The sequence below is a fragment of the Lichenostomus cassidix genome, chromosome 11 (genome assembly GCF_008360975.1).
Source record: "Lichenostomus cassidix isolate B80296 chromosome 11, HeHo_3.0, whole genome shotgun sequence".
Taxonomy (NCBI): Eukaryota; Metazoa; Chordata; class Aves; order Passeriformes; family Meliphagidae; genus Lichenostomus; species Lichenostomus cassidix.
The window spans coordinates 17,396,038-17,404,810 of record NC_139492.1 but is presented as its reverse complement, the minus strand read 5'-3'; positions in this window follow the sequence as shown (position 1 = coordinate 17,404,810).

Below are 8,773 nucleotides of genomic sequence, written 5' to 3'. Positions count from 1 at the left end.
TGTTGAGATGACCCTCTGAGAAAGGGAGGCTCTTTGTAGCCTCTGACTCTGATGTGTGTGATCTGACTTCAGGGGCTAAACCCCAGATGTTTAAATACATGAAGGTGGAAGCAGTGGCAGTGATAAGGATTCAGTCATCATTTGCAATGAATTCAGAATTCAGGAAAGCAAGTAGCAAGCAGAGGCTGCAGCTTGGAGGGAACTACACTTTGCTAGCAGAGTTACCCTGAGTATCTAGAGTTTGTGCAGCACCAAAGTTATAAAAGCCAGCATAGGTACCATCGAGGAATAGTGAATGGAAAGAAAGATTCCAGGAATAGTAGTTTATTTCTAGAAGTGAAAGCATCCCCTCACCCCTTCAGAGGCTCTGGTGGGAGATGCTGATCAGGTGCTGTGGGTGTCAATCCTTGTCCAGGGCTGGAAATCAGCAGGACCAAGTTGTCACCTTGTGCTGAGGTCAGGAAAACTTTCAGTAAGAGTTTGCCACATTTTAGTGTGACCTCTTGGGATAAATGACTCTCCTTAGTTCTGCCTTTGCATGAGTTCTGCACTGCTCCAGCCCTCTGCAGTGTCACAGATTGAGCAGAGAACCCAATTCTGATCTGCAGAGCTGTAGGCGTGCAAGGGCTACAGTCCCACAGGTGTGTTCTTCATTGATGGCAGGGGGAATTAGACACTGAAAGAATTTATTCTCACCTTATTTTGCATTTCTTAGCCTCTGTTTCTTTGCCATTACAGACTTGGTCCTTTCAGGGAGGGCTGACAGTGATAATTTCTATGAGCCTCTTTCAGGTAAGTCTCAGGATATGGAAACTGTATTAATAGCAAACATGGTTAATTTTCATATGTCCCTGTCAATGAGTCACAACGATGTAACTAATTTGTGCTGGTATGGTGAGAGCACTTGAAAAGCAATTTTTGTGGTAGAATTACTGTTATTTAGAATGCAATGTTCCTGTTCTAGAATGACCAAAACTTAGTGTTTCTCATAAAAATTAAAAAAAAAAAAAAAAGATGCTGCTAGTTGAATGCCATGTTTCCTTCTGTAAGTTTTGGGTAGAGGATCAGGTAAAGCACTTTTTCCTGGTGTAAACCACATCTGGAATACCATGCCCAGCTCTGGGGTCCCCAGAGGAACATGGAAGGAGCTGGAGAGAGTGCAGAGGAGGCAGCAGGATGAGCAGAGGGATGGAGCAGCTCTGCTGGGAGGAAAGGCTGGCAGAGCTGGGATTGTTCAGCCTGGAGAGGAGAAGCTTTGGGGTGACCTCAGTGTGGCCTTTTGGTGCCTGAAGGAGCTGCAGGAAAGCTGGAGAGAGACAATTGCCAAGGGCTGCAGGGCCAGGAGACAGGGAATGGCTTCCCAGTGCCAGAGGGCAGGGCTGGATGGGATCTTGGGCAGGAATTGTTCCCTGGCAGGGTGGGCAGGCCCTGGCACAGGGTGCCCAGAGAAGCTGTGGCTGCCCCTGGATCCCTGGCAGTGTCCAAGGGCAGCTTGGCCATTGGGGCTTGGAGCAGCCTGGGACAGTGCAAGGTGTCCCTGCCAGGGCAGGGGAGGTAGAATGAGAGGATCTTTAAGATCCCTTCCAGTGTAAACCATTCTATGATTCTGTATCAAAAGTATTTTCACTTCTCTTTGAAGGACATTCTAGGAATGCTGAACTGTCCAAAGGTAAGGATCAGTCAGGTCCCTTGGCCCAGTGACTGTGCTTGAACAAAGAATGCAGTTTAGAGACCCTGATCTGTGACATCCCTACTTGTGCTAGCAGCCACAAGGACACTGAACACTTCCTAGTGTGTTTGATTATTAAAACAATGACATTTTTATGCTAAGATGTGAACAGCTGTGAAAGCAGAACCTGTTTAACTGTGGGGAACCTTAACTCAGCTCCTGAATGGGCACTGAGGATCTTCCCAAGTGGATGAGGAGCCTCCTCTGTGCCACAGCATTGCTGCAGAGCCTTGGCAAGCCCCAAAGCCAGTGTGCATTGTCATGTACAAGACATTTTCCCCTCAAGTTCATACTTGAGAGAGGATCCTGAAGGGAGCCTGTGACTTACACTGATTTTTTCTAAACAGAGGCTACAGATGCAATACAAATACAATACAAATCCTAACCTGGGAAGGCTAACAGTATGAAATTCGTATTTTGTTTTATGTTGCTGATAGTTATTTCTTTTATGAGAGTTCCAGATTGCTCCCAAGCAAAGATACATTGCAATAACACACAAGTACATTGTATTGTTAGGAAGTGGCTCATTATAACCTCATCTTATCATATAAACCAGCAGCTCAGGGATGCATTAAAGCACTTAGAATGTGCCTTATGGGCCTGCACAAGAAACAGATTAATGCTGGTGAAATCATATTTTAATTTTTAAATATTCTTTCAAGATGAAAGGAATCCTCTTAGTGCCATGGGTAAGCAATACTTTAAATCTGTGTGATTGTAATGTGGTTATTAATTTAATGTATTATTCTCATACAAAAACACATATTACCCAGGGTCTGGTTTAAAGTGACAATATTGCAGGCACTGAGCATTCCTTTTCTGTGCAAATATAGCAACACAGTCAGTCAAACCCAGGCAATTAGTTTGGTTTGCTTTTCATAATAATATATATCCTGATGCACTGGCAAGCACTTAATTGTTCTTCATATAGTTGTAGTTCATATGACATGGCCAAATTTAAAAACCATTATACACTGGGGGGAAAAGGAAAGATCAGCATGAACCCTTGGAGATCATGTGATGTAACTATGCAATTTCATTCCCCACTCTGGGAAAACAAAAGGAGACTCCTGAAATATATTATTTTTATTAAAAATGGAATTAAAAATTTGAATAAGCAACAGAGGCTTCTAAATTCTGATTTTTATCTCCAAAATTATCACTTTTGAATTAGAATACAGTGTACCAGGCACTAAAGCCTGAAATTCAGTGTTTTTTCTGAGTGTTCTAAGTTGCAGCAGATAGACAATTAATGCCTCCATTTATTCCAAGGAATAAAGGATAGGAAAAAAAAAAACCTTAAAACAGCAGAAACAACAACAAAAAAAACCCAACAAACCCAACTTTGCAGGAATTTGTAAATGGTTTGCAAATGGTTCAGAAGAAAAAAACAGCTGAATTTCTAAAATTTCTGAGTTGCAGCTGTTGCCAGGAAAGCAGCCTTTTGAAAGTTATCCATGGAAGGATATGTCCTCAATTGTTTAGAGCTTTAGGAAAGAATATAATGATGGAGAAGATAATATTAAAACCAGAATTCATTTGCCAGTTAATCCAAGGAACAGAAGAAACCAAGTTCCTTCACTGTTTTATCAGGACTTTATTGATCCTGGTTTATCCTTCTGTGAAACTTCAGGCAAGGAATTGTAGCCAAAGTGCACAATCACTCTTGCAAAGGTGCTGCTGGAATTGAAATAGATGTAAGTGATACTTAAACGTAATAAAAATTCTCTATTCCTTCTTCATATTGTCAGATGGCACTCATGAGGAGAATGTTTATTGTGCAAACAGCAATTTGTTTACCAATATTTTATAGCTGAACCACTTTTGTTAGGAAAGAGCAAAAATAAATACTTCTGGTGTACAGAGGAAGATCTTTAGTCACAAATTTCTGCTGAATAAAAGGGAGGTTTTCTTTGACTCGTCTTTTCTTTTTTTTTTTTCCCCCTGAAAAATGACAAGAATCTAATTTTGGACTTGGACTTTAAATCTGCATCATCAAAGAATGATTTAGAATAATGTTACTGCAAGGAAGGATAGTCAGGTTTTTATGTGTGTCCTCCCACAAACCTCCCTCTCCCTTTCCATTGTTTCTGCTGGAAAATGGGGATTTTCCTGAGATAAGGGCTCCAGGTGGGAATTGCAGGAGGAACTCTCTGGGTGCTTGATTGGTTTATCTCCCTCTAATTCTCTTGCTAACAATTTTATGCAAGGTGACAGATTTGTTTTAAGAAGCCAAAGAAAGTAATGGTTGGCATCCCACAGCTCTAAAAATTAGGGAAGTATTAATGGATCAATGTAAAGAGTGAGGGATTAAGATTATTACAATAAACAGAGCCTGAATTCCACATTTCCTCATTCACAGCATTAAAGGACAGCACTGTAACACACCTGAGAAAAATATTTCCTCTGCTTGTCTTTGTGTATCTTTTTCAGACTTAATTTTATTGTAGAAGAAGCTTTAGCTATGGAAGTATGATGTGAAAAGAATAAGAGTGGATTTCCTGTTCTTTTTGTTTTGAAAAATTGTGAGCTTGTTATTTAAATGATCGCAGAATTCCTTCAGAAGTATGACAAACTTCTGCAATTTACATCTGTTTTCCTAAATTACTGTGTCATTTAAAGCTCCTCACATTATTTGTTACACACACAGAAAAACACCCTCTTCTTATAGATTCCCTCTATCATGGGCTAAAGGCATAACCAGAGTAATTGCACATTACAGGCTTGTCAGGTATTCACATAGAACACGTAACATACAACAGCATCACTTCCTCATGCCTGTGGGTGTTCAAAATTGAATTCAAATTCTGCTCTGAAATAGTTTGGGATTGAGGTATTTGATCTACGTCATATTAGAAAAGTTAATTTTCAAGTCATATAAAGGAAACACAAAAGATACATAAGTTTTTATTAAATTCCTTTTTATTTCACCAGTATCTTAGTATTGTCTATTCTATCTTTAGTCACTTCAGAGCATCAGAAAAAGTAAAATCTTACCTTAAATCTGTGGCACTTGTGGTGATTTGAGAAGTGTTTTATTGTTTTGTCTAAAGTAAAAGCAAATAAATAATGCCTGCTTGTTCTATAGCAGATATTTCAGCAGCTCCCAGTGCACATTGAACACAAGCTGACTGTCATTACCCATTTTACAGATGCAAAACCTCAATCCAAGAAAAGAGACTTAAAAAACTATTTGGAAATTCAGTGACAAGAGCAGAAATTATTCCTCCCTCACTCTGGCATTTCCTTGTCAACACACCAAAACCTTTGACTTCTTGTCATTAAGAAGTTATGTCATTAAGAAGACAAAATATTGCCATTTTTCTTTGTTACTCTGGGATGAATTGAAGAAAAAGATAATTAATTTCATTTGATTAAATCATATGATAAAAAATGCATCCCAGCCCATCCCAATATGTATTTAAAATGCATATTTTCAAAACAGCATTTTGTTTATCAGGTTCAGAGAAAAAGTTTAGGAGATGGGAACAGATTTATGATCTCTGCCATAGCTTCAGTTAGTTGAGAATTCTGTCCAGAGGTTACACATCTTACCTTGGTAAATCAGAGGTATGCTGGATTTTGGTGTGTAAGCATTAAGGAGGAGATTAAGTAGGGACTTGCTGCATTTGGGGAGCTTATTTTACCCTGAGACATACCTAAAATGAGCACAATTGCACATTTAAATAAAAAGTAAGCTGTTTACTGCATATATGAACAATAACTAAACAGTGCTGTGACAGAAATAAGAAGTTGTTCTGATTTAGGATAAAACAGCAGGAACAGAACAGGATCTGGTTTTCTTCCATGCCTTTTTCACAAAATTTTGATGGATTTGTGATAAATCATCTTGTGAGTATCAAACTCTTGCACTAAAGAGAAGTTTAATCAAATTTTTTAATCACTTTGTTCTAAAGAAATTCCTCTTTTAATTTCTTTCATAGCATGTTGCAGGGAGAGTTGATCTGAAAAAAATAACTTTGGATACCCAAAGGTTTTTAGCGGTGCTTTTTAAAGACTGTTATATATCTGCATCATCATGGAACATGCCGGAGTGTTTTCTGAATTATCTTTCATACACAATAACTGATTCATCTAAAGCCTGGACTATATGCTAAGCCACTCCTAGTTGCAACAATTGGTTCTCTCTTAAAAATAAGTAAGCTTCTTACTGAAAGTTCATCTCTACTTTTTTTGAGAACAGAAATATTGAAATGCTCAAATCCCATCAGACTTTATTCAAGTAGTCTTTTTCTGAAGTGAAAAGTAGAACTTTGGGAAGGTCTGCACTTTTAAGATTTCCATCCCCCTCCTTTGAAACAGAGAGTGGGAGTTGGGATTTTCTTGTGACTGCAATTACCTGATTTAAAGCTTTAAATTGTCCCTAGCAGCAGTAACTGTATCAACCGACAAAGCACTTCATGGAGGCTAAAGTTCTGAAACATTCCCTTCATTCCAAACCCAATTTTGGGCACCTGTGTGTGCTCTGAATTTGGGAGCTGGTAAGAACTTGCAGCTCTAAGGTGGGTCTGTTGCTCAAATAGCCCAGTAACCTCGGAATGGCCAGCAAGGATTGTGTTCCAGTGTCAGATGGCACTTATTTGTGGCCACAGCCTGGCTCTTGAGGAGCTGAGCTCTGCTGGCTAGGTGCAGCATTGAGGCCATTCAGGGATGCTTCAGTGCCTTCTTGATTTGGCTTCCCTGTTGGTGAAAAGCAGAGGGTTTATCCCTAGGAAATTTCAAGATCTTTTGCCACAGACTTGAGAATGGAACTCTAATAAATGTGTGAAATTGTGGAGAGAGACACATAAATTTCTGGTATTACGCAAAGGCTTAATAATTTCTTACAGTGCCATGAGACTGTGGGGAAATTGGATGTAAGAGTTACTGCAGAGCTTTTGGTGGCAGTGCCCAAACCCTGCTCAGAACTGTTCTGTGCCCAGCACACTGACATGACAAACTGTCTGCAAACCTCAGCATTCCTGGCCTCAGTTTCACAGGGAGGGTGAGTCCTGAGGAATCATGTGAAGCTGGATATCCCCAAAACAGCAGCATTTTTGAGAGACAGAGCCCACATTTCTACTGCTGGATTGTCACAGGCAATAAGATTAAGTGGAGGGGAAAAACTGCCTGTGATGCCAACCACAATTTCCAAAGCCTGCAGCCTTGCCTTCAAGCTGATGTGCAAAGTGAAGGAAGAGGTTTGCTTTCACTGCATTTATAATTTTTCTACATTCCTTTCTTTATTAAAAACTTTGTTCTGCCAGTAGTTAATCAGTCACACATTTTTAGCCTTCAGTGACTACAATTGTGAGAACTTTTAAATGTTCTGAAAGGCTTAATTCAGGCAGTGGATGTGCTCAGATGCACTGATGTGTGCTGAGGATTGAGGGAGAGCAGTGCAGGAGTACTGGGGAGTGCAGGAGATCATCAGCAGTCTCCATTCATTTCCATCACTCAGCAAAAGACACCAGAGGGCTGTGTATGAATCTCCTTCAGCTCCAGCATCCACCCCTCAGGTGGAGGTTTTCAGTGATGCAGCTCCTCAGAAAGCAGTTCAATAATTATTTCTGCACATTGATTTTTAATTTCTCTATCAACATACCGTGTTTCTTGAAGGACGCCTAATTGGCTTCCACTGCAACCTGGAAGATGAATAGGAATAAGAAAATACTTGTCCATTCCATGTGATGTATAATTGTCCAAGTCAGTTTGTAACGGGACAGAATTTCTCTCATTTCAGTATGGATTATAGGAAATAATGCACTTATTTGCCACTAAGATGTTCACAGCATAAACAAAATTAGAAGTAGAAAGAAAAAGCTTGGTAGTATGTCAGAGAGCAGCTAAGCAGCCATACTCCTGAATTATTCATATGGCTTATGTAAAGATGGAACCTGGAAAATGGAAAAGAAAAGGCTATTATTTATTTATTCTACTGAAGAGTAGCATGTGTAAGTGGAAATACAAGTGGGGTCAGAATTGTAGTTCTAGCATGTTTTGTTTCTGTTTTAAAGTAAAATTAAACTGATGAATCAAATTTATTGGAAGTGCCTAAAATTCTGGTAAGAAATATTCTTGGTTAAAAATTCTGATGAAGTTTCTGCAAATATTTCAGTTACACTGATAGTGTCTTGTGGTATTTTCTACTCAGTTTTCTTTCTATGCTGTTGTAAGCATGTGAAATACAGCTGATACCTTCTGAAAATTTTCTCTACATCTGTATTTTCATATTATGTATCATTGTATATGGTATTTTTCTGTCTCTCTAAAATACTGACATTGTCAGAGAGAGTGGCTTTTTGTGGTTAAAGAATCTTGATGTGAATTTGTCCTGGGCTGAGCATGGAGCTGCACAGCACTGCAGAGCTGCTGCAGGCCTGGCAGGGCAGCATCCCTGCCTGCTGACTGGGACAATGGCCTCCTGATGGCCCTGGGGCAGCCTGGGCCTGCTGGGGCACCCCGGGACACTCTGCTGGCACAGGGACAGCTCGGTGTCCCCAGGGTCCCCAGGACACTCTGCTGGCACAGGGACACCTCGGTGTCCCCAGGGTCCCCTAAACACTCTGCTGGCACAGGGACAGCTCAGTGTCCCCAGGACGCTCTGCTGGCACAGGGACAGCTCGGTGTCCCCAGCATCCCAAGGACACTCTGCTGGCACAGGGACAGCTCGGTGTCCCCAGCTCCTTCCCCACAGAGCTGCCCCAGCAGGTCCCCCAGCCTGTGGTGGCACTGGGGTTGTTGCTGCCCATAGCAGACCTGCATTTACCCTCCTTGAACTGCAGGTTTTTTCCCCGCCCCTCTCCCCAGCCTGCTGAGGCCTCTGAGGGCTGCCCAGCCCTGGGGGATTGGCCACTCCTCGTGGGTTGGTGTCCCCAGTGAATGTGCTGAGGAGGCACTGACCCCTTCACCCCACCATTGCCAAATGAGTTAATCAGTGCTGGGCCCTTGCTGGACCTTGGGGACACCACCAGTGACAGCTCACCAAGCAGACCCTGTGGCATCTGCTGTTGCTGTTCAATATCATTGCTAAGGCTACAGATC